The sequence below is a fragment of the Rattus norvegicus genome, chromosome 13 (assembly GCF_036323735.1).
Source record: "Rattus norvegicus strain BN/NHsdMcwi chromosome 13, GRCr8, whole genome shotgun sequence".
NCBI classification, from domain to species: Eukaryota; Metazoa; Chordata; class Mammalia; order Rodentia; family Muridae; genus Rattus; species Rattus norvegicus.
In genome coordinates, this window is record NC_086031.1 from 75,401,286 (window position 1) to 75,426,259 (window position 24,974).

The window sequence follows — 24,974 nt, forward strand, 5'->3', positions numbered from 1 at the left end:
CTGGTCCAGCACCAGGCAGGCAGGGGAGGGAAGACCGTGCCACAGATGACTCCTGACTGAAGCCATAATTCATGAGCAGGGCACAGCACTCCCGAGATAACACCAGATACTCAGAAACCCTGGGTCTCTCTAAGAGGAGCAGGTAAGTGGTGGAGAAATGGAAGAGAAAGAGAAACAGAAGGATGTGGGCACAATGAAGAGAGGTAGAACTGGAGACTCACGAGTAGTGGCGTGAGTAGCCAGTGATGCCACTTGCAATCATGGTCTGGGTCCATGGCCCTGCAGCAGCAGGGGTGTGTTACCATCCAAGGCCAGGAGGATGTCCTTGGTGTAGGCCGCCACCCAGGGGCATGTTAGTGTCTGAGGGCTGTGCAGAACTGGCCCAACCCCTCACCAGGGCCGAGCTGACCCTGGGCACATGAGGGCAGTATCTCGGTCTCTGCCTCTCACCTGCTGCAGCACTCAGAGAGCAGGCCTTATATCCCGCCTGGGCAGCACAGTAAAACTGACCCTGATGGCCTGAAAGTGTGAGAGCTGGCCCCTCAACGTGTCTGCCATGCAGCAGCATAGGCGAGGAAGAGCTGCCCTACCCAACAGGTAGAAAAATTGTCTCTGCTCCTCACCTACTGTAGTCCTCAGAGGATCAGGGTCCCTGAACCTGGACAACCACAGTAGAGCTGGCTCTGGCAGGTGTGCTGGCCCTAGAGGAGTCCCTTGTCTGCCGGGCATAAGCAGGGTACAACTAGCCCTGTTGCAGGGTTGAGGGTTGGGGTTTAGTAGTGAGGGGAGGTTGCTGATCAGCTAACCCTGGGGGCATTAGGTCAGGAGAGCTGGTGTGCTCACCAGCTCAGATGCCTCTCAGGCTCAGATCCCAGATCTCCATGACAAAGGGCACCAACAGGATAGACAAGTCCCAGTGAGGGTCCAGTATTGATAGAGTAGCAGAAGGTAGATGCCGAGTATTAGACCACTGACCCATTGTAATGAACATTTGCAAATAAAGGGTGTGAACAGAAAGCGTATACTGTGAGGCATACTATCACACACTATAACTTCCACACTGAGATGTTTTTTCTCTATTGTGGGGGAAGTTGCATGAATGGAGGACAGGTATGAGGGGAGGGAGAGATGAGTGGGATTTGGGTGCATGATTTGAAATTCACAAAGAGTCAATAAAAAGTTTTTTAAAATTATCTACAGATAAGACTGTACAGACAGAGATTCAAAGACAATAGTCGAAAGCTCTTCGTGATATCAGCAGGTGGCCGAGTGAGAGGTCTCATTCCTCCGTACAAATAGTTCATCTACTATCGATCCAGCTGTAAGAAAATCTGGGGGGAAAAACCCTTGGGATACCCACGTAGCAAGCAAACCTCAACAAAACCCTAATGAACAGCTATGAGTCTCACCCAAAAGTACTATGTCCCTTCTCCCTTCTCCACATGGGCACACAGGGTTGGAGAGGACTGCCCAGTCCCCATAATTTCCTCTCAGAAAAAGAAACCACTCATTCATGGTTTCCTGAGCATTACAAGTTGTCCAGAGGCTCTGTGATCACATATCCCTGGCATGGCTTTGACGACCTGATACAAAGAAATGAAGATGAACAGTGCACAGATTTGACGGTCCCTTTTGTTTCTGCCATTTGTGACACCTTCATCAGAGACAACAACAGACACTGTGCCTCATAAATATGTAAAGTATAAATTAAAACCACAAAGCATTTTAAGAAGCTAAAATTTTTACAGCAGGCAAAAATTTACACCTGTTAAGGTGCTGAGGATAAGTGACTGATGAGTGCTCAACCCTAATGGAGACCTATAGCACACACATTCTAACCTTGGCTAAGGAAACAGGAGTGAAGAAAGGGGGACAGAAGGAATGTAAGAGCTGCAAGAGGTGACTGGGGGGGGGGGCTGCAGTGCAAGTGAGCACAGTGCAGCTGCACTTACCTACAGAGACCTGCAGGAAATGAACCCAGGACATCATTATGGATGGGGAAGGGTACAGAGACAGAGAAAGGGAGTATAACGGACCCAATGGATCTGAGTTATAAAAAGGCATTTGCTGTGGTGTTAAGAACGGCTAGCAAAGCACTATCCAAATAACACGGGAGAGTTTAAAAAGTTATCAGAAAACAAAGTACCAAGCCTTAAATCCTGTTGTAAGTTGGTAAGCAGTTCCCACAAGGATCCATGTAAGAACAAAACTTAAGACACTACAAAAGGCAATAAGCCAACATAAAAAATTTCACATCTGGGATAGACAAAACAAACATTCATTTAATTAATAAAAGTTTATTTTGGCAAGCTAAAAGACTTGGTCATAGCCATTCACATATTCAGAAAAATCAAAATTCATGTACGCACTGAGAAAATGTTTAATTATTTTAGAGTAATAACAGTTAAGAATAGAGGGCATAGTATTTAAAACCTAAGCATCACTCTGGAAAATAAAGACAAAAGCTAGACCATTCTGAAAACAGCTCACATAAGTGGCTGTGAGGTTAGTAACAAGCTCATCACAACAAGTAGAAATGGGAGGTTCTGTTCTAAAGCTAAAGCAAATGAACATTCGCCCGTATCAGAACAGAGAGAACACACACAAACCACTGAAAATCTAGTACTACAGTATCCTAAAGAAGCAGCCCAGTAAACAACCACCCATATATCCCTACATTCAAATCAGCCACTCACTGTCGAGAATGGAAACCATTAAAAGTTATTTGTATTCCCAGAAGAAAGTGCTAAGTAAATATTTACAGAATATAGTTTTCACTTTTTAGTGTTATGTTTCTGGCATATTCTAATACTTTAAATGGTGTGGGCACCAAAGAGATTGCCCCTGAGCCCCCTCATCCTGCTACCCCTGCTTGTCCCTTGCCACCTTTGGTAGGTGGAAGAGCTGGCCCTCCTTGCCAGTGACAGCACTGAGTGAGCTATGTGGGACAGTGCTGGAGACTCCATTTCCTGCTCACCCTGGGTGTGCAGGAAAGCTGCTGGGCTGACAAACTCAGCTATCACCCAGGCCCAGATCAGGGATCTGAATTAGCCCACCCAACATCTATCCCACATGTGAGCTGCTGGTGTGCCCAAGGGGCCAGACTTGCAGATCTGAAGCTACAGAATCTTCATGACACAGAGCAACAACAGGGTGTCTGAGAGGAGTCTGAGTGAGGATCCAATATTGATGAGGAAGCAGAAGCCAGATACCTGGAACCAGATCAATGAATTACTGCAATGAACATTTGCAGGTTAAGATGTGTGGACAAAAGGGTATACTGTGGGCTGCACTGTGACACATTACAGCTTCCGTGTTGAAATTTTTGTTTTTATTTTCATTTTCATTTTATTTTTTTATTTTATTTCAGGGGAGCGGTTGCAAAAGTGGGAAGGGGGAGGATACAAAGGGATATGGAGGTAAATGGGATTAGGGTGCATGATATGAAATTCACAAGGAATCAATGAAAGATTTTATAAAAGTACAGCCAGTGATACAGGGATTCTTATATTTTAAAGTTTCTACTGCCACATATATTAAAATATATTATTATAAATCTTTATTAGTTAGTCATAAAATTATCACAGATTAATGTAGTTTCATTCAACCTGACACAAGCTGAAGTTACCACAGAGAAAGGAACCTCTCTTGAGGAAATGTCTTCATGAGATCCATAAGGCATTTTCTCAATTAGTGATCAAGGGTGGGAGGGCCTGCTGTGGGTGGTGCCATCCCTGGGCTGGAAGCCTTGGGTTCTATAAGAAAGCAAGCTGAGCAAGCCAGGGGAAGAAGCCAGTAAGTAACATTCCTCCATGGCCTCTGCATCATCTCCTGCCTCCTAACCTGCTTGAGTTCCAGTCCTGACTTCCTTTGGTGATGAACAACAAATAAATAAGCTGAATAAACCTTTTCCTCCCCATCTTGCTTCTTGGTCAGGATGTTTTGTACAGGAATAGAACCCTGACTATGATAATGTAGAATGGGCCAACCAAGGAGGCAACAACAGTTCCTCAAAATACGTAAGATTAGGAGGGATTTTTGTATTTTCTTATAAAAATAAAGTTTATAAAAGATAAGATTTTAAAACAATGGTTGCTTAATTAAAACTGCACCTCCATGCATTCATACACAAGAATGTACCTTACACTAGCAAACTTCATAACATGGCAGTCACCCCAGTGGTACTGCCAAGATATGAAAGGATCAAAGAGGACAGCTGAGGCTTGCTAGTATGTCGCAGGGCTGGAGTTCCTAAAGAGGGTCCAGTTCCAATGGGGGACACTAGCAGTTTTGGAGATGCTGGTGCCATGTGATAATCAGAAATACCAGCTGCAATGAAATGGAACTGGCTGGGACCAAGAAGACACTGTGTACACTGCCCAGGGTGGGGCCAGATAAGTAGCCTAAGTCCCAGAGGATTAGAAATGATTTCCAGATATTGAGCACTGAATTGTTTGCACTTTTGGGAGCCTAGTTTTGCCCTATACAAATTGTGGGTATGCCCTACTTTTTTCCTCTGGAAGTAAAAGTTATTTTATTTTTGACATTGCAGGAGCACTCAGTTGAAAGATTTTAAACATATGTAAAAGGAAATTTTCAAGTTTTACAGAAAATTTAAATAAAAAAATAGATATTTTTAAAGAAGAGTTTTTAAATGTATTTAAATTTATAAGGTTGTGAGATTTTTACATTTACAAGATGTTTTATTATGACATTTTTATTAATATGCAACCTTGATAAATAGATAAATAGCAGGCTAAGGAATTAGGACCACAGCTATGAGCATCAAACACTAAACACCAGAGGCTGGGGTAGTCCTGTTTTTTTTTTCCTCCCTCCATTTTTATTAACTTGGGTATTTCTTATTTACATTTCAATTGTTATTCCCTTTCCTGGTTTCCAGGCAAACATCCCCATCCCCCTCCCCTTCCCCTCCCCCTCCCCCCCTCTTCCCCTCCCCTGCCCCTCCCCTTCCCCTCCCCTCCCCCTCCCCCTCCCCTTCTATATGGTTGTTCCACTCCCCATCCTCTCCCCATTACCGCCCTCCCCCAACAATCACATTCACTGGGGGTTCAGTCTTGGCAGGACCCAGGGCTTCCCCTTCTACTGGTGCTCTTACTAGGCTATTCATTGCTATCGACCGGGTTGGAACCCAGGGTCAGTCCATGTATAGTCTTTGGGTAGTGGCTTAGTCCCTGGAAGCTCTGGTTAGTTGGCATTGTTCAGGGTAGTCCTGTCTTACCATGCAACAAGATAATGACGTAAATCTGGCAAAGGGCTTGAAGCCACTGTTCTCAACCTATGGGTTGCAATCCTTCGGGTATCAAAAGACCCTTTCACTGGGGTAACCTGATGTACATGTCAGATATTCACGCTGCAATTCATAACAGTGGCAAAACTGAAGTTGTGAATAACAGTGAGAATGATTTTATGGTTAGGGGTCCCCACAACATAGGGATCTATATTGCAGATCTACAACACTGTGAAGTCGTTGAGAACCACTGGCCTAGAGAATATCTAGGTCTATTCAAGCCTAAGAATATATCTGGTTTCCTGGTATTTGCAAATTTTGTTAAGCTTTAGCTATTTTGATAAACTGAGTCATATAAGAAACTGTTATATTCTGTAATGGTGTTCTATAAAATGATCAGGACACAGTCTCTCGGTGTTTATGCGTTTTCTTTTGATACTAAAAAAAGCTTCAATTCAGAAACTCTTTTATTTTTAAGGCTAAAACTAACAGATAAAGTTATTCATTTCTAATCTTATAAAAGCTACAAACTTATTATAAACTGTTAAAGATAATTAAGACATGCAAGCTAGTGGTCAATCATGTTATAAATGATCGAATTCTTTAATGTGTTCTGAACAATACTCATAGTCATGATAAATACTATTTAGACTTCATTACAGAAAAAAAGCTTCATTTAGCCTCCTGTGTGTGTTTCAAGGTTAGGCCTAAAGTAAATAACTAACACAAGGAAGTTTGTTGGGGTAGCTACCAGCAATTCCCAGAGGCCAGGAAGGAAAGAGGCTCCCAGGACCGAACAGGGATGAGATAGCTGAAATGCCTAAAGAAGGGGAGGGAGAACCTGTAGAAACCAAGGCCCCTGGTTGGGGGATGGGACCACCCACTCATCTCCAAATTCTTAACCCAGAAGGGCTCCTGTCTAAAAATAACTATGGAAACAAAGTATGGAGCAGAGACTGAAAGAAAGGCCATCCAGAGACTGCCCCACCTGAGGATCCACCCAATATACAAACACGAAACCCAGACACTATTGGGGATGCCAAGAAGTGCTTGCTGACAGGAGCCTGATATAGCAGTCTCTTGAGAGGCTCTGCCAGAGCATGACAAATAGAGTCGGAGGCTCACCACCAACCATTGGACTGAGCATGGGAACCCCAATGGAGAAGTTAGAGGAAGGACTGAAGGGGCTGAAGGGATTTGCAACCCCATTGGAAAAAAAACAAGACCAACCAACCAAACCCCCTCCCAAAGCTCCCACAGACTAAACAACCAACCAGAGAGTGCACATGGAGGGATCCATGGCTCCAGTCACATATGTAGCAGAGGATGCCATTGTTTGGATCAATAGGAGAGACACCCTTGGTCCTGTGAAGGCTCAATTTCCCAAGTGTAATGGAATGCCAGGCGGTGAGGTGGAAGTGGGTGGGTAGGAGGGTAGCATCCTCATAGAAGCAGGGGGAAAGGGATGGGAGGGGGGGTTCCAGAGGGGAAACCAGGAAAGGGGATAACACTTGAAATGTAAATAAATAAAATATCCAATAAAAAAGAAAAAAGAAAGTTTATTTAGCTCAAATATACTTTATATATAATTGTCTTCAAACTTCCCAGAGATCTGCTGAATGTGGCTCTGAATGCTGCTCCAGGACCTCTGCCCCAAACTAAGAGGCAGACCACAGGAGCCTGGGATGATCATCTAGGTAATGGATAAATCTCTACTACATAGGCTGTTTGATTTATACTCCTGTTATAACTTATCCTTCTCAGATCTCTGATGTCACTGACTACTAGCTTTGTCAGCTTGACAGTAGCAGGCAACCAGGTTTTTCCCAAGGCCACAGCCACCTTGTTTGTTCATTTCTTATGTAAAAACCAGGCCTTGCTTTTTCTAGCTCTACTGGTTCTCTTGACTACTCTAATAACCATCCATGTGGCTGGTAAATGATTAGGTGGAAAGAAAAAGGTTTAAAATCTATGCAAGTTCTAAAGGTCTCAGAAAGTGTTCTAAGATGCATCTTTAAGTTTTGAGGATAATGATCTAGGATATGCTAAAAATGGAAAACGTTTCAGATTTCTTTCCCTTTCCATGCTATTGTTACACTATGGTTTCAAAAGTTCAGTGTTTTAATATTGATCAGTGGAGTTCTGATAAGCTGGTAGAACACCAATTGCTATTATCAGTCACAAACTAAAATTAAACACAAATTAAAAATATTTTAATTTCCTTTGGTTGCCTTCTAAGTATAGATTTAAAGTGCTTCTTATTGGGCTAAAATTATCTCTGCCCAATCTGCATATCTGGCTCTGTGGGAGAAAATGTGCGTGCTTTTTAACCCAAAGCCATACCTTTTGCTATATGACTCAAAGGCATAAGTCTATTCCAGCTGGTTTCTAAACATCCGTTATTTATTTTATGTATATGAGCATATTGTTGTTGTCCTCAGACACACCACAAGAGGGCATCAGATTTCATTACAGATGGTTGTGAGCCACCATGTGGTTGCTGGGATTTGAACTCAGGATCTCTGGAAGAGCAGTCAGTGCTCTTAACCACTGAGCCATCTGTCCAGCCTCTCCTTTGTCTACAATGTGAATTTCAGTAAAATTGCAGTATCAATAATGTAGCTACAGCTTTATCTCTTTTGTAAACTAAAAATTCATGTAAGCTTCAGGAAGTCAAGGGAGGCATAAGACTTGGATCCACCTCTCACAGGACAAGAGACTCCAGATAAGAACAGCCCAAGTTTCCCCATCTGCCTATTCCTGAGGGTAGGATCTCTCTCCTGGTCTTGGGACTTCTCCTCTCCCCTAATTACTAGGACTATGGACATGAGAGTTCCAAATGTAAGAATTTCCTTTAAGTTCCTGAACTTTACCTTCTTTACCTAGTCTTTATCTGTCTCAGCAGATTCCCACTTGGCTGAATCTTCCCAGAATCATGGACTACAAATGACTGCAAGCCCTGGATGTGCTGAGGCCGACGTGGACCAGTCCAGCAGATGTGACTGCTCCCTGTCTCTTCAGCTGGGTCAGCAAACCATGCTTCTAGTGAATGCCCCACTGCCTGAATTCCCTCCCAACCTGGACTAACATTCTAGTTTCCCTGGGTTCTCACAACAATGTCCTAGTTTCATCAGGAAGTAGTTGACGGAAGAGAGTTCATCCCACAACAGTCTAGAATGCTAGATCAAATGGAAGCTCCCTGACATAAGGGAAAAAATGGCTACCTATTGTGCCTACTGATATACCAAGAAAGGTATCTACTAAAATCAAATAGACCTAGATTTATTAATAGGTAGATTCATTAGCTGAAATAGTTCTACAATATGATAGGTCACTCAAACTGCTTTATGTGGAACAAGGATGCATTGTATGGCTTTAAAAGAAAATGGTTGTTTGTATACAAACCACTCAGGAATCATTAGAGAGAATCTAACTATACCCAAGAAACATTACAAAAAGGGAACCTGAGATAAAAGAAATGACTAGTACCCATTCCATTTCCAGGATCCTCCTGGATAGTAACACATCCAGGGCCTCTGATCCTTCTGATTCTGCTATTACTGTTGGCTCTTGCATCATTAATGCCTCAACTAGATGGTAACTCCTATCTGGGTACAGTTAAGCTGATGGTTATCAAATTCCAATATAAACAAGTACCCATCACAGAGTCAAAGATTTGACTCAGGATACAACTCAAGGTAATACGAGACCAAAACAGTAAAAATTTACCTTACAGGTTAAGGATTCTGTTTGCAGTTAAGTTCCTGTTTGTCCTATTTAACCTATCTACACTGGATGTGTTTATCACATGTGGGCAGGGGTAGGTGGGCAGGAAATACATTAAGATGTACACTTGCCCTGACTGAATGTAGGCAGGAAGTCACAGGCAGGAAGTCCATCAGGATATATGCTTACCAAAATTGAACCTGATGGCAAATTCGGTGATTGGGTGGTTTTGTCTTTTTAAGTCCCTGTACCAGTCAGAGTCCGTCACCTGACCAGAATTTAATTAAAGCTTGCTTCAAATTTGGCTTTAAATTGTGGTGGTGGTGGTGATGGTGGTGGTGGTGGTGGTGGTGGTGGTGGTGGTGGTTGTTGGTGATGGTGGTGGTGGTGATGATGGTGGTGGTGGTGGTGGTGATGATGGTGGTGGTGATGGTGGTGGTGGTGGTGGTGGTTTAATTCTCAAGCAGTGGGATTAATACTATATGTGTGGCTTAATGATCCTACAAAGATTTTTTAAGACAAGATTAAATAAATTTGAAAACAGTCTCAAAGTCCTCTGCAGTTAAGAGTTTTCTGAGAGGACATGTTGAATATAAGGAGTGGGACACAACATGTTTGACTTCACACCTTTCTGTAAACACATTTCAGTTTCTTTGCAGTGTGCCTGTCTACTTTGAAAGAGCAGAGTAAGTTAGTGTACTCCACGTAGCTTCAGATCCATGCAACAAAAGACTAGGTTCTCAGATTTAAGCATACCTGAAATGGAAACAATGTCTCAATCTCAAAACATAGAAAAATAATTAAGAGGAAATATTGACTAAGCACAGAGCCTGGTGCCCACAGCACTGAAGCACTGGCTGCCCATCCTCATGACTGGTTTCTGCCTATCACCTCAGAGTAACTGAAAGAGCTTCCCAAGCACCTTCCCTCTTATTGCCCATGCAAGTGCAGGAGCCACGTGTGCAGGACCAAGGGAAGAAATAATGATCACGTTACATTTATAGATCAAACACAAGAAATAGGACAATTCTTCAATTGAGCTAACTAAGAGTCCTTCTCTAACTATGACCACACCCTGCTTTGGGAAAATAAAGAAAGCAAGAAACTGTTCAGCAAATACCTAAACAAGCCACCTCTCTGGTTCAGTAGCAAAGCTATTTATTTGGATACTTTTAACATAATATTACTATTAGAGAAACCCAAAACTAAGGCTGTATATGTATGGCTAACATCATAAATAACAAACCCAGAATATATGTGATATAAATGAAAATTGACATACTTGGAAAAAATCATTAGTGTCAACATGAAAAGATTTTCCTCAATTTTCAAACTATTATAACATTCCTCACCATCAAAAGCAAGGTGACTTATTAGAAAGAATATGTTCAGGCAAATGGATGGAACTGGAAAATATCATCCTGAGTGAGGTAACCCAATCACAGAAAAACACACATGGTATGCACTCATTGATAAGTGGCTATTAGCCCAAATGCTTGAATTGCCCTAGATGCACAGAACACATGAAACTCAAGAGGGATGATCAAAACGTGAATGTTTCACTCTGTCTTTAAAAGGGGGAACAAGAATATCCTTGGCAGGGAATAGAGAGGCAAAGATTAAAACAGAGACAGAAGGAACACCCATTAAGAGCCTGCCCCACATGTGGCCCATACATATACAGCCACCCAATTATACAAGATGGATGAAGCAAAGAAGTGCAGGCAGACAGGAGCCGGATGTAGATCTCTCCTGAGAGACACAGCCAGAATACAGCAAATACAGAGGCAAATGCCAGCAGTAAACCACTGAACTGAGAACAGGACCCCCATTGAAGGAATCAGAGAAAGAACTGGAAGAGCTTGTAGGGGCTCGTGACCCCTTATGAACAGCAATGCCAAACAACTAGAGTTTCCAGGGACTAAGCCACTACCTAAAGACTATACATGGACTGACCCTGGACTCTGACCTCATAGGTAGCAAAGAATATCCTAGTAAGATCACCTGTGGAAGGGGAAGCCCTTCGTCCTGCTAAGAAAGAACCCCCAGTGAACGTGATGGTTGGGGGGAGGGCGGCAATGGGGGGAGGGTGGGGAAGGGGAACACACATAAAGAAGGGGAGGGGGGATTAGGGGTATGTTTGCTGGAAACCGGGAAAGGGAATAACATTCGATATGTAAATAAGAAATACTCAAGTTAATAAAAAAAAAAAAAAAAAAAAAAACAGAGGCAGAAGGAACACGCATTCAGAGCCTGCCCCACATGTGGCCCATACATATACAGCCACCCAATTAGATAAGATGGATGAAGCAAAGAAGTGCAGGCTGACAGGAACCGGATGTAGATCTCTCCTGAGAGACACAGCCAGAATACAGCAAATACATAGGCGAAGGCCAGCAGCAAACCACTGAACTGAGAACGGTACCCCCGTTGAAGGAATCAGAGAAAGGACTGGAAGAGCTTGAAGGGGCTTGAGACCCCATAGGAACAACAATGCCAACCACCCAGAGCTTCCAGGGACTAAGCCACTACCCAAAGACTATACATGGACTGACCCTGGGTTCCAACCTCATAGGTAGCAATGAATAGCCTACTAAGAGCACCAGTGGAAGGGGAGGCCCTTGGTCCTGCCAAGACTGAACCACCAGTGAACGTGATTGTTGGGGGGAGGGCTGTAATGGGGAGAGGATGGGGAGGGGAACATCCATAGAGAAGAGGAGGGGAAGGGGCTGGGGGATGTTGGCCCGGAAACTGGGAAATAACAATCGAAATGTAAATAAGAAATACTCAAGTTAATAAAGATATAAAAAAAGAAAGAGGCTGCGTCTGAGACACCACCAGAACCTGAAGGAAACAGACCGGATAAACAGTTCTCTGCACCCAAATCCCGTGGGAGGGAGAGCTAAACCTTCAGAGGGGCAGACACGCCTGGGAAACCAGAAGAGACTGCACTCTGCACACACACCTCGGACGCCAGAGGAAAACACCAAACGCCATCTGGAACCCTGGTGCACTGAAGGTCCCGGAAATGGCAGCGCAGATCTTCCTAGTTGCTGCCTCAGCAGAGAGCTCATGGGCAGAACCCCGCGAGCGAACTTGAGCCTCGGGACCACAGGTAAGACCAACTTTTCTGCTGCAAGAGACCTGCCTGGTGAACTCAAGACACAGGCCCACAGGAACAGCTGAAGACCTGTAGAGAGGAAAAACTACACGCCCGAATGCAGAACACTCTGTCCCCATAACAGGCTGAAAGAAAACAGGAAAACAGGTCTACAGTACTCCTGACACACAGGCTTATAGGGCAGTCTAGCCACTGTCAGAAATAGCCGAACAAAGCAACACTAGAGATAATCTGATGGCGACAGGCAAGCGCAGGAACCCAAGCAACAGAAACCAAGACTACATGGCATCATCGGAGCCCAATCCTCCCACCAAAATAAACATGGAATATCCAAACACACCAGAAAAGCAAGATCTAGTTTCAAAATCATAATTGATCATGATGCTGGAGGACTTCAAGAAAGACGTGAAGAACTCCCTTAGAGAACAAGTAGAAGCCTACAGAGAGGAATCACAAAAATGCCTGAAAGAATTCCAAGAAAACATAAATAAACAAGTAGAAGCCCATAGAGAGGAGACACAAAAATCCCTGAAAGAATTCCAGGAAAACATAAATAAACAAGTAGAAGCCCATAGAGAGGGGACACAAAAATCCCTGAAAGAATTCCAGGAAAACACAATCAAACAGTTGAAGAAATTAAAAATGGAAATAGAAGCAATCAAGAAAGAACACATGGAAACAACTCTGGATATAGAAAACCAAAAAAAGAGACAAGGAGCTGTAGATACAAGCCTCACCAACAGAATACAAGAGATGGAAGAGAGAATCTCGGGAGCAGAAGATTCCATAGAAATCATTGACTCAACTGTCAAAGATAATGTAAAGCGGAAAAAGCTACTGGTCCAAAATATACAGGAAATCCAGGACTCAATGAGAAGATCAAACCTAAGGATAATAGGTATAGAAGAGAGTGAAGACTCCCAGCTCAAAGGACCAGTAAATATCTTCAACAAAATCATAGAAGAAAACTTCCCTAACCTAAAGAAAGAGATACCCATAGACATACAAGAAGCCTACAGAACTCCAAATATATTGGACCAGAAAAGAAACACCTCCCGTCACATAATAGTCAAAACACCAAACGCACAAAATAAAGAAAGAATATTCAAAGCAGTAAGGGAAAAAGGTCAAGTAACATATAAAGGCAGACAGACCTATCAGAATCACACCAGACTTCTCGCCAGAAACTATGAAGGCCAGAAGATCCAGGACTGATGTCATACAGACCCTAAGAGAAAACAAATGCCAGCCCAGGTTACTGTATCCTGCAAAACTCTCAATTAACATAGATGGAGAAACCAAGATATTCCATGACAAAACCAAATTTACACAATATCTTTCTACAGATCCAGCATTAAAAGGATAGTAAATGGTAAAGCCCAACATAAGGAGGCAAGCTATATCCTAGAAGAAGCAAGAAATTAATCACCTTGGCAACAAAACAAAGAGAAGAAAAGCACACAAACATAACCTCACATCCAAATATGAATAAAACAGGAAGCAATAATCACTATTCCTTAATATCTCTCAACATCAATGGCCTCAACTCCCCAATAAAAAGACAAAGATTAACGAAGTGGATACGCAACGAGGACCCTGCATTCTGCTGCCTACAGGAAACACACCTCAGAGACAAAGACAGACACTACCTCAGAGTGAAAGGCTGGAAAACGACTTTCCAAGCAAATGGTCGGAAGAAGCAAGCTGGAGTAGCCATTCTAATATCAGATAAACTCAATGTTCAACTACAAGTCATCAAAAAAGATAAGGAAGGACACTTCATATTCACCAAAGGAAAAATCCACCAACATGAACTCTCAATCCTAAATATCTATGCCCCAAATACAAGGGCACCTACATACGTAAAAGAAACCTTACAAAAGATCAAAACACACATTGCACCTCACACAATAATAGTAGGAGATTTCAACACCCCACTCTCATCAATGGACAGATCATGGAAACAGAAATTAAACAGAGACGTACACAGACTAAGAGAAGTCATGAGCCAAATGGACTTAACAGATATTTATAGAACATTCTATCCTAAAGCAAAAGGATATACCTTCTTCTCAGCTCCTCATGGTACTTTCTCCAAAATTGACCATGTAATTGATCAAAAAACGGGCCTCACCAGGTACAGAAAGATAGAAATAATCCCATGCTTGCTATTGGACCACCACGGCCTAAAACTGATCTTCAATAACAATAAGGGAAGAATGCCCACATATACGTGGAAATTGAACAATGCTCTACTCAATGATAACCTGGTCAATGAAAAAATAAAGAAAGAAATTAAAGACTTTTTAGAATTTAATGAAAATGAAGGTACAACATACCCAAACTTATGGGACACAATGAAAGCTGTGCTAAGAGGAAAACTCATAGCGCTGAGTGCCTGCAGAAAGAAACAGGAAAGAGCATATGTCAGCAGCTTGACAGCACACCTAAAAGCTCTAGAACAAAAAGAAGCAAATACACCCAGGAGGAGTAGAAGGCAGGAAATAATCAAACTCAGAGCTGAAATCAACCAAGTAGAAACAAAAAGGACCATAGAAAGAATCAACAGAACCAAAAGTTGGTTCTTTGAGAAAATCAACAAGATAGATAAACCCTTAGCCAGACTAACGAGAGGACACAGAAAGCACGTCCAAATTAACAAAATCAGAAATGAAAAGGGAGACATGACTACAGATTCAGAGGAAATTCAAAAAATCATCAGATCTTACTATAAAAGCCTATGTTCAATGAAACTTGAAAATCTACAGGAAATGGACAATTTCCTAGACAGATACCAGGTATCGAAGTTAAATCAGGAACAGATAAACCAGTTAAACAACCCCATAAGTCCTAAGGAAATAGAAGCAGTCATTAAAGGTCTCCCAACCAAAAAGGGCCCTGGTCCAGACGGGTTTAGTGCAGAATTCTATCAAACCTTCATAGAAGACCTCATACCAATATTATCCAAACTATTCCACAAAATTGAAACAGATGGAGCACTACCGAATTCCTTCTACGAAGCCACAATTACTCTTATACCTAAACCACACAAAGACCCAACAAAGAAAGAGAACTTCAGACCAATTTCCCTTATGAATATCGACGCAAAAATACTCAATAAAATTCTGGCAAACCAAATCCAAGAGCACATCAAAACAATCATCCACCATGATCAAGTAGGCTTCATCCAAGGCATGCAGGGATGGTTTAATATACGGAAAACCATCAACGTGATCCATTATATAAACAAACTGAAAGAACAAAACCACATGATCATTTCATTAGATGCTGAGAAAGCATTTGACAAAATTCAACACCCCTTCATGATAAAAGTCCTGGAAGGAATAGGAAATCAAGGCCCATACCTAAACATAGTAAAAGCCATATACAGCAAACCACTTGCTAACATTAAACTAAATGGAGAGAAACTTGAAGCAATCCCACTAAAATCAGGGACTATACAAGGCTGCCCACTCTCTCCCTACTTATTCAATATAGTTCTTGAAGTTCTAGCCAGAGCAATCAGACAACAAAGGGAGGTCAAGGGGATACAGACCAGAAAAGAAGAACTCAAAATATCACTATTTGCAGATGATATGATAGTATATTTAAGTGACCCCAAAAGTTCCACCAGAGAACTACTAAAGCTGATAAACAAGTTCAGCAAAGTGGCTGGGTATAAAATTAACTCAAATAAATCAGTAGCCTTCCTCTACAGAAAAGAGAAACAAGCCGAGAAAGAAATTAGGGAAACGACACCCTTCATAAGAGACCCAAATAATATAAAGTACCTCGGTGTGACTTTAACCAACCAAATAAAAGATCTGTACAATAAGAACTTCAAGACACTGAAAAAAGAAAGTGAAGAAGACCTCAGAAGATGGAAAGATCTCCCATGCTCATGGATTGGCAGGATTAATATAGTAAAAATGGCCATTTTACCAAAAGTGATCTACAGATTCAATGCAATCCCCATCAAAATACAAATCCAATTCTTCAAAGAGTTAGACAGAACAATTTGCAAATTCATCTGGAATAACAAACAACCCAGGATAGCTAAAGCTATCCTCAACAATAAAAGGACTTCAGGGGGAATCACTATCCCTGAACTCAAGCAGTATTACAGAGCAATAGTGATAAAAACTGCATGGTATTGGTACAGAGACAGAGAGATAGACCAATGGAATAGAATTGAAGACCCAGAAATGAACCCACACACCTATGGTCACTTGATTTTTGACAAAGGAGCCAAAACCATCCAATGGAAAAAAGATAGCATTTTCAGCAAATGGTGCTGGTTCAACTGGAGGTCAACATGTAGAAGAATGCAGATCGATCCATGCTTATCACCCTGTACAAAGCTTAAGTCCAAGTGGATCAAGGACCTCCACATCAAACCAGACACACTCAAACTAATAGAAGAAAAACTAGGGAAGCATCTGGAACACATGGGCACTGGAAAAAATTTCCTGAACAAAACACCGATGGCTTATGCTCTAAGATCAAGAATCGACAAATGGGATCTCATAAAACTGCAAAGCTTCTGTAAGGCAAAGGACACTGTGGTTAGGACAAAACGGCAACCAACAGATTGGGAAAAGATCTTTACCAATCCTACAACAGATAGAGGCCTTATATCCAAAATATACAAAGAACTCAAGAAGTTAGACCGCAGGGAGACAAATTACCCTACTCAAAAATGGGGTTCAGAGCTAAACAAACAATTCACAGCTAAGGAATGCCGAATGGCTGAGAAACACCTAAAGAAATGTTCAACATCTTTAGTCATCATAAGGGAAATGCAAATCAAAACAACCCTGAGATTTCACCTCACACCAGTGAGAATGGCTAAGATCAAAAACTCAGGTGACAGCAGATGCTGGTGAGGATGCGGAGAAAGAGGAACACTCCTCCATTGTTGGTGGGATTGCAGACTGGTACAACCATTCTGGAAATCAGTCTGGAGGTTCCTCAGGAAATTGGACATTGAACTGCCTGAGGATCCAGCTATACCTCTCTTGGGCATATACCCAAAAGATGCCCCAACATATAAAAAAGACACGTGCTCCACTATGTTCATCGCAGCCTTATTTATAATAGCCAGAAGCTGGAAAGAACCCAGATGCCCTTCAACAGAGGAATGGATACAGAAAATGTGGTACATCTACACAATGGAATATTACTCAGCTATCAAAAACAACGACTTTATGAAATTCGTAAGCGAATGTTTGGAACTGGAAAATATCATCCTGAGTGAGCTAACCCAATCACAGAAAGACATACAAGGTATGCACTCATTGATAAGCGGCTATTAGCCCAAATGCTTGAATTACCCTAGATGCCTAGAACAAATGAAACTCAAGACGGATGATCAAAATGTGAATGCTTCACTCCTTCTTTAGAAGGGGAACAAGAATACCCTTGGCAGGGAAGAGAGAGGCAAAGTTTAAAACAGAGACAGAAGGAACACCCATTCAGAGCCTGCCCCACATGTGGCCCATACATATACAGCCACCCAATCAGACAAGATGGATGAAGCAAAGAAGTGCAGACTGACAGGAGCCGGATGTAGATCTCTCCTGAGAGACACAGCCAAAATACAGCAAAAACAGAGGCGAATGCCATCAGCAAACCACTGAACTGAGAATAGGACCCCCGTTGAAGGAATCAGAGAAAGAACTGGAAGAGCTTGAAGGGGCTCGAGACCCCATATGTACAACAATGCCAAGCAACCAGAGCTTCCAGGGACTAAGCCACTATCTAAAGACTATACATGGACTGACCTTGGACTCTGACCTCATAGGTAGCAATGAATATCCTAGTAAGACCACCAGTAGAAGGGGAAGCCCTGGGTCCTGCTAAGACTGAACCCCCAGTGAACTAGACTGTTGGGGGGAGGGCGGCAATGGGGGGAGAGTTGGGAGGGGAACACCCATAAGGAAGGGGAGGGGAGAGGGGGATGTTTGCTCGGAAACCGGGAAAGGGAATAACACTCGAAATGTATATAAGAAATACTCAAGTTAATAAAAAAATAAAATAAAATAAAATGAAAAAAAAGAAAAAATTGTTTTAATCTTCAAAAAAAGAAAGAAAGAAAGAAAGAAGGAAAGAAAGAAAGAAAGAAATAAAGAAAGAAAGAAAGAAAAAAAGAAAGAAAGAATATGTTCAAAGCAGAGGAAACCAAAGTCTAAATAATTTATTCCCAGATAAATTATGACCATTTTAATTTTGAGTCTAGTTACAAGTTTCTAATTATTAATCTCTATAGTTGCTAAGCAGAAGTAATTAACAAAAATGTATTATTAGTTGGTGAAAACTGCCAATGACACACAAAGAACCACAGCAGCCACTAGACCTTGCCTCAAGGACAATTACAAATATTAAGTAAATTCTCCTTAATCGGAAATCTAGTATGTAAATTTAAGCCATTTTTAAAATTCAAAAATATCTTTGAATTTCTTATTCATGCCTATTCCTATTTTCACAATAAGTTGAAGGATAAAGGAAGGGCACTCGTGGAAGATTAACAGAAAGAGCATATATAAATAGCTATAAGAAAAGGTTATTTTAGACATCGTTCAAGGAAAGACTTCTTTAATGCAGCCAATTAATTAGAAAAAAAGAAGTTGGAGGTAATAAGATGCAAAATTATTTCAGAGCAGAAAGTAGCAGCTCAAATTTAACCACTAGCATCTACAGGGTAGAGATGCCCAAGCTTTCTAAAATAGAGATCACGCTCTTCAATCAAACATGGAACTCTGTAAGAGAAAACACACTCAAAGCAGTAAGAAAAGTAGTACCTACGTAACAAGTTAAGGCAGCCATATAAAGTCAGGCCATCAAGAGTATAATGAGATCAGGCTAGAATCTACATTCAGATTTTTATACATTTCTGTTCTAAAATATACACCATTAAACAGAAATTATATTAAGTTACTGAGCAAATTAGATAATTAAAATGATAAAGACAAGGTAATTATCTATATCCATCTGTATGTTTATATACAAGGAAAGGAAAAGTGATCAAAAAGAACGAAAGAGATGTATAAATGTTCCCATAGTATCAGGCAGGCTGCTGGGGGAGGTGAAGGTGGCGATTTCGGGGATGGGGTGGGGGTTATCAATAAGTCTTACCCAGATCTGAACCTTGTGAACTGCAATCATGATGCTGTGGCAAGATAACTCACTGGTGCAATACTGACACACACATTATATGGGTAACCAAGCTATTTCTGCTTGTATTTAAGATCTCCTCTAAAGGCGGAAACTTATTCTTCATACTGTAAATCTAGTCAAGAAACTACAGTTGGGGAACTTATATTCACAAGGGGTGAACCTATTATTTTTTCGCCAAATGGACAAAGTATCATACTGATCTCTAAATTCATAGCTTTCTACCTATAGATTGGTGCACATCTCATACTTCATCATAGATTTCATTGTGCAGTAGTCAGTGGTTAACACGGAAATTCACATAGAATAAGTGTAATGGAATGTTCAGTCATGAATCGGACCTCTATGTCACACCACTCCAAATACTTGGGGACCATCATGAAAGAAGAGATAGAAAGATTTTAAGAACCAGAGACTGAAAAAACAACTGAAATGGAACAGAATACTCTGCACATGGCATGGTAACTGTACCCAATAACTGTACCCAATTCGGAGCAGCTGTGGTTGTCTATGCATGACTTACACGGGATCAAGGTAGCCAACATTCTAGCATGAATGAGGAAAGGGTTCACAAGCCTCCTTCTAACTGAGGAGCCATGGACAGTTTATGGCTTGTGTGAGAGGGAAGGCTAGTTTTCTTTAATGGTGTGTCCCCTGATGGATCTACTACACTCCAATGGATGGCCCACACCAGAATTATACTGAAAGCACAGCCTGGGACTCTATAGCTTATTGAAATTAAAAAAAAGAGAAGCACATGACATTGGGGGTTAGGGAGGTGAGGGTGGATCTGAGAAAAGCAGGAGAAAAAGTAGGAGTGGATATGACCCAAATATTTTCTATGAAATTCTCAAAGAATTAATAAAAAAATATTTGCTAAGTTTCTATGAGATAGGAAGGAGAGGAGTGTAAAGTCTGGTGGAGATGGGCTCTACTTATACAGAGATTGCTGGGTGTGCAACACAAGCCTGGCAACAGAAACAGAAGAGCATTCTTTAATATAAAATACTTACTATAATGAAGACTTTAGTATTCGAATAGTTCAATAACCACTATAACTATGAAAGTAGTAGAAAACTGATTTTGTGAGTGAAATTTAAGATTTGAGCCAAATGGGGAGGATTTAACTGAGGAATGAAGGTTAACAATGAAGAGGGAGAAGAAAGGAGGAAGAAGAAATAACAGTAAGGAGATTTGTAAAGGCCACAGAGAAACATATTACCTTATGTTTACTTAATATATATATAATGCATATATGTGTATGTCTCCATGTACATATATAATTTAAATGAAGTCATACCATTTAGGGTAATGATGCTCCTGCCAAGAGGTACAGACAATCCAACAGAAACACTAATGCCAGGCAAGGGGCTCCTTTCAAGCTGTTGGTGAGTAGAATTAAAGAGATGCCCAAAACAATATGAGCTATTGCTGCTGTCCTTGGTTGCCTCCCAGAACTTGAAAGTAAGAACCTAATACTGAACGCATCATACATTTCAGCCAAGGGACTAGTGAGCAACTGAGCTGGAACTGACGAGGAGACTTCCTGAGAAGTGGCTCTCATGGAGCCATAAGCCACTCTCAGGGAGTTATGCACCCTGCCAAGGTAGAAGGGGTTCCAACAGCTTTGCTCAGCTCTATGAACCACAGTAACGACCAGCATAGCAAGATGACCCCAAGGGTGCAATACTCACATATCTTTAGAATAACCAACTGCTGTCTACTTGAACTTAAGGTGCACTCAACAGGAAGTAACTAATGTCTGTCATCATAAATCTAGTCAGCCACCCATTCTTGCAAAAATCATAGACCCTAGAGGAGAATTTACTCTTGTCACTTACCTAACCCAATATAATTTCTAACCACATCCTAAAAACTTATCCCTTATACCCACAATGAGAGTAGTTCTTACCTCTCACTGAAAAAGCTTCTTGTAGCAAACAGAAAATTTATAGAAAACAACTGACAATGGGGTATCCAATCCCAAGTGATAGTTCTACAACACAACCCTGATGCCTAAGGTTCAGGGAACATCATGTAAGAAAGGGCAGAAAAACTCTAGTTGCCAGAGGACTATGCCATCCACAGGTGGTTTACTATATAAGCCAGGGAAACTGCATCCATGAAATCTCAACAATATAGCTACTTAAACAAGAACGTCACAGTGATAATAGTTGGCCAATGTGGATGGGGAGAAATCTCACAAGCCTCTACCCCAACTTGAAGAGGTACAGGCAATTAATAGTTTCTCAGGAAGAGAGAGTCAATTTTATCTGGGGATAAGCCCTAACCCTTGACAGATTATGTGATTCCCAAGTGGCCAGCCCTAAACAGATACATATGTAAACAACGCTAAATAGAGTCAGCAAACTGATTTATTTATGCATTGTATGTGTGCACATGTGTGTTAGAATAATTTAAGAAGAGTGCATGAATTTTACAGTATAAGAGGGACTTGGAGGAAGGTACAGGGGAAAGAGTGAGATTGGAAATGATACAAATAAAATACTCACAAATGAAAATCCAAAAAAAAAGAGAGAAAGAAAAAGAGAAAAAATGAAATACCAAAATTTGAGCTGAAAAATAATTGAATCAGAAATAGAAAGATTTGAGGAGAAAAGTACCATTTTAGTGGATCAGCTAAGTATTCCTGAAATCACATAAAGTAACACTTAAGTTTGCTGTGTAATGGTCTTCAAATCTGCCTACCTTCCTCTGCAGACAAGCTAATCCCTATCTAAGGGACTGTCTTCCAGTCCTCATGGAATTCTCACTCCATGGAAATATTTAACAACTAGGAAGCTCTGAATAAGCTCTGATGGATAAAATGAAAAGATCATTTTTAGCTATAACAATTTATATCAACTGCCTTTTTAATATTTCCATTGGAAAACACCTAATTTAAAAACAAAACTCAATTTTCTTCTCATACTAGTATTTTCCCAATTCCCTCCCTTTTCATAAGTTATATATCACATCCCTAACTCAGTTAAATTATCCTCCAAACCTACAGTTAGAGTGGAATTTAAAACCACAAATCTGATCTGTGCTTTCCCCAGCTTAAACCTCTCTCAGAGTTTGGAAACACAAGTGAACTGAAGACAAAAGCCTCCTTGCTGGGGCCTACAGGATGTCCCAAGCTGGTGAACACCCCTTCCCTCCCTAGGCTGCCCTACTCTTAAGTCACCGGCTTCCTCTGTCATCTTTAAACACATCATGCAGTTCTGCCTTTGAGCCTCTGCACTGTTCTCTCCTGGAATGTTCTCTAACCCTCTTATGCATGACTTCCTCCTGTCACTCAGACCTCAATTTAAAAGTCACCTCCTCTGAGAAACTTTTTGATGAACACCCAGGCTAAAATAAATACTGAGACACACTACCAATGAACCAATTTTAATTGTCTGAATGGAACATTAGTTCTTGATCTTTCTCATCATATCATCATACTCCCACTGAAAAGGCAGAATTATTTGTGTCAGGAAATTCAAGATCATCCTCAGAGTTCAAAGGCTTTCTGCAAGGACTCACAGTATTCTGAACACACATCCAAGATTTACTACAGTGAAGGGATACAAAGCAAAACCACCACAGTACTAGGTTTAAGAAGTGAGGTTATGTGGGGGTTGGGGGAAGAAACTCACATGTGCATCTGAAAGTCCACTCACGACACAGACACACAGAACATAATTATCAAACGATGAGTCACTTACATGTACAGTGTGTTGTAAGTTACTAGTAAGGCTCATGATAAATCCAGACCTATAGTATTTTTAAGATTGATTTTAGTAGTTATTTTTGTGTCTGTGTGTTTATCTGCTCATATATGAAGAGAAAGTCAGACCCCTACAGATGGAGGCAGTCGTATGATGCCTGGGGTGAGAACTTCTAAAGTTCTGTTCTTTTCCAAGAGCAGCAAACAGTTTTAATTAAATAAATTCATACAATAAGATACTTTTCCATATCCCAACTGCTCTTAGATGTTTTTCTACCTCCCTATCCACTGAATTTGTTTTTCTCACACACACACTTTTCAAAACAAAACAAAACAATAAGAAACAAAAACAAAACAGATGAAAAAACACAATATGAAAATCAAAACAAGCAAAACACAAAATAAAACAAATGACCAAACAAAGCAAAATCAAACAAAAAGCCCACAAAAACCCCACTGAGTTCCTTCTCTGCTGGCCAACCACTCCTGTGCAGGGGGCACACCCTAGAGTATGGCTGTGTACCCAGACACGTGCCACTGGAAACACTGGTTTTCCCTTGCTAGCTGGTTATCAAGTGCAGAAAGCTCTGGGTAGGGTGGGACTGGATGACCATGCCCCACTCAGTATTCACAACCAAGAGCAATGAACAGCAGCCTCTGAACTGATGAGCCATCGCTCCAACCAGTGTCGATATTTTCTTTTTTTTTTTTGTTTATTAACTTGAGTATTTCTTATATACATTTCGAGTGTTATTCCCTTTCCCGGTTTCCGGGCAAACATCCCCCTCCCCCCTCCACCCTCCCCCCTCCCCTTCCTTATGGGTGTTCCCCTCCCAACCCTCCCCCCATTGCCGCCCTCCCCCCCATAGCCTAGTTCACTGGGGGTTCAGTCTTAGCAGGACCAAGGGCTTCCCCTTCCACTGGTGCTCTTACTAGGATATTCATTGCTACCTATGGGGTCAGAGTCCAGGGTCAGTCCATGTATAGTCTTTAGGTAGTGGCTTAGTCCCTGGAAGCTCTGGTTGCTTGGCATTGTTGTACATATGGGGTCTCGAGCCCCTTCAAGCTCTTCCAGTTCTTTCTCTGATTCCTTCAACAGGGGACCTATTCTCAGTTCAGTGGTTTGCTGCTGGCATTCGCCTCTGTATTTGCTCTATTCTGGCTGTGTCTCTCAGGAGCGATCTACATCCGGCTCCTGTCGGTCTGCACTTCTTTGCTTCATCCATCTTGTCTAATTGGGTGGCTGTATATGTATGGGCCACATGTGGGGCAGGCTCTGAATGGCTGTTCCTTCAGTCTCTGTTTTAATCTTTGCCTCTCCCTTCCCTGCCAAGGGTATTCTTCTTCCTCATTTAAAGAAAGAGTGAAGCATTCACATTTTGATCATCCTTCTTGAGTTTCGTTTGTTCTAGGGATCTAGGGTAATTCAAGCATTTGGGCTAATAGCCACTTATCAATGAGTGCATACCTTGTATGTCTTTCGGTGATTGGGTTAGCTCACTCAGGATGATATTTTCCAGTTCCAACCATTTGCCTACGAATTTCATAAACTCGTTGTTTTTGATAGCTGAGTAATATTCCATTGTGTAGATGTACCACATTTTCTGTATCCATTCCTCTGTTGAAGGGCATCTGGGTTCCTTCCAGTTTCTGACTATTATAAATGAGGCTGCAATGAACATAGTGGAGCACGTGTCTCTTTTATATGTTGGGGCATCTTTTGGGTATATGCCCAAGAGAGGTATAGCTGGATCCTCAGGCAGATCAATGTCCAATTTCCTGAGGAACCTCCAGACTGATTTCCAGAATGGTTGTACCAGTCTGCAATCCCACCAACAATGGAGGAGTGTTCCTCTTTCTCCACATCCTCACCAGCATCTGCTGTCACCTGAGTTTTTGATCTTAGCCATTCTCACTGGTGTGAGGTGAAATCTCAGGGTTGTTTTGATTTGCATTTCCCTTATGACTAAAGATGTTGAACATTTCTTTAG

General features: G+C 41.5%; 1 protein-coding gene across 11 annotated transcripts in view; it reads right to left on the bottom strand.

Moving 5' to 3' along the window:
• Window positions 1-24,974, bottom strand: part of Rabgap1l (RAB GTPase activating protein 1-like) — a 595,699-nt gene that overhangs the window by 403,744 nt on the left and 166,981 nt on the right.